The following is a 2364-nucleotide window of genomic DNA, read 5'->3' as shown; positions in this document are numbered from 1 at the left end:
AGTAGTCCTTACAACTCTTACCACAGCTAAACTGTTGGGGCACCCCTCGTGGTACCACATTTCTCGACTCAAGCGGGCCCCTCCCAAAAATTAAGTGTGGAAATCTAATGAGGTGGGACCCCTCCGGTTACAGTTTAACCATATTGATGCTAGTAAGCCTAACCAATAACTTCACGATGACAAGGGGAATGGCTGATTGGACTTGCAACCGATGCATCTCTGTGGGAAAACCCCAACTCTACCAACTCAACCAACTCTACCAGCTGGTTTCCCGTACGTGCTATCATCCAAAATTTTCATACCAACTAGGAAAACAAAAGTACTGGGCTGCAGTAATGTTCAGAGATTTCCAAGTGGGCTACCCGAGCAGCAGTGGCACAGTTCGCTGCTGGGAGCAAGACACCCCACCAAATCCCCAAGGAAAGATACCACCTTGCCCCACTGAGTGTTCAACCTTCCATTCTTTTGTCCAGGCACCTTGCTACGAGTAAGCCTCGGTCTGCCTCAGACCAACCAAACAACAGGCCTGGACGGGACGAAGCGTGGGACAACACACTGGGTATTCTTGTCCCAGGCACCAGAGACAAGAGATCTGCTGGAACCTCAGACCTCCTGTGGGTAAATCAGATGGGGGAGGGGTGCAGGATTATACAGAACAGCAGAACACCAAGTGGGTCATGGAAGAACTCATTCAACATTTCAATGGACTGGTGTTGGTGCACCCCAACCTCCCAAAACCCCAAGGTCCTTATCAGATGAACCAAGAACTCCTCTCTGTCCTTAACAAAACCAATACTCTGCTTAACCTTATTAACCCCGGCTTAGCAAAGGACTGCTGGCTATGCCTCTGGTCCGGCCAGTCCTGGGTCACCCCGTCCCAGTCACAGGAAACTGGACTCTCCCTATGCCTCCATCCCAATGTCCACCTTCACTACCGTGTCCCACATGACTTGCCTGACATCCCTCTCCCACATGACTTGCCCGTGGCCCAGTGTATAACACAAAATGGCACCCTGTGGGTTGGATGTGCCCCCCTCCACCTCTGCTCACGATCACTCATGGTCCAATCAAATAATACCCTCTGCCCCCCACTTAATGGGACTGCCTTTCTGTGCGGCACTACCATCTACCCGGTCTTGCTCCCCGACTGGTCGGGGTCCTGCATTTTTGCCATCCTCCTCCCCACCATTGTAATATCACCCATAACCAAAGCCTGCCTGTCCCCTTGGTCGGTTCCTCAATGTCACGGGTAAGGCGGGCAATTGAGCTCATACCTCTGCTGGCGGGACTGGGTATTACCATGGCCATGGGAATGTGGGCAGCAGGGCTGGGATCCTTACTTCACTTTTACAGACAGCTCTCCTCCCAACTGATCAAGGACATACAACAAGTGATAGACACGGTCCTAGACTTACAAACACAACTAGATTCCCTGGCTGATATGGTCCTCCAGATTCGACGGGGACTAGACCTGCTAACAGCAAAAGGGGGAGGGATATGCCTATTTCTTAGGTAGGAATGCTGCTTCTATGCCAATAAATCAGGGATAGTCAAGGACAGAATTAAACAATTACAAGAAAACTTCCAAAAACGGAGAGAAGACCTGACCAGAGGCCCATTCTCAGGGTGGTGGCAACCCCAGATCCTAACGTGGCTTCTCCCTGTTCTGACTCCACTGATTGTTGTATTTATCTTCTTGTAGGTGGCCCCGTATGTTTTTAGGTTTCTCCAACAGTGCCTGACAGAGCTCTCTTTAACAATGGTCAACCAACTACTGTTACATTCATACTTGCCCCTTCCGTCCGAACCATCTCTGGCTCCATACCAGCCTTAAGACCCCTCCACGCTGCCCCTCCCCAGCAGGAAGTAGCTAGAATGAGCCGCCACACCTATGACCAAAAAGCTGGAATGTAAGGCCGGAGGTAACGGAGGGCGAGGCGGGCCTCAACAAGATGGCTCCAATTCGGACCAGGAGAACAATGGGCAAGAGTGAGTCAGCAAAAATGAGTAACCAGAACCAGCCGCAAAGCCAGCCAGTACCTGTTACAGTGACTCTAGCAACCCCATTCAGCCAATCGCCAGCAGATGTGACACCTGTCTCAACCAGTGATTGCTCTCCGCGACCCCCTCACAGCTTTCTCAGTGTACCCTTTATAAACCCGTTGCCCATGTTGCTGGGCGTGACTTCTCCACCAGGGTTTGCGCTAATAAGTTTTTCTTGGCTCCTTTGTTGCCGTTTCACCTGGTCTAATTTCGTTTACCTTACAATATCAGGTTAGTATATACTTTAAAAAATTGAGACTCTAGAATTGTTATTTTACCTGATCTACTTTTAATTTTGTGAAGACATATCTAACTTTTGAT

This window comes from Carlito syrichta, unplaced genomic scaffold, assembly GCF_000164805.1.
Source record: "Carlito syrichta isolate Samal-C Ts95f unplaced genomic scaffold, Tarsius_syrichta-2.0.1 Scaffold302040, whole genome shotgun sequence".
In the NCBI taxonomy this organism is placed as follows: Eukaryota; Metazoa; Chordata; class Mammalia; order Primates; family Tarsiidae; genus Carlito; species Carlito syrichta.
Note: the sequence above shows the minus strand (reverse complement) of the source record.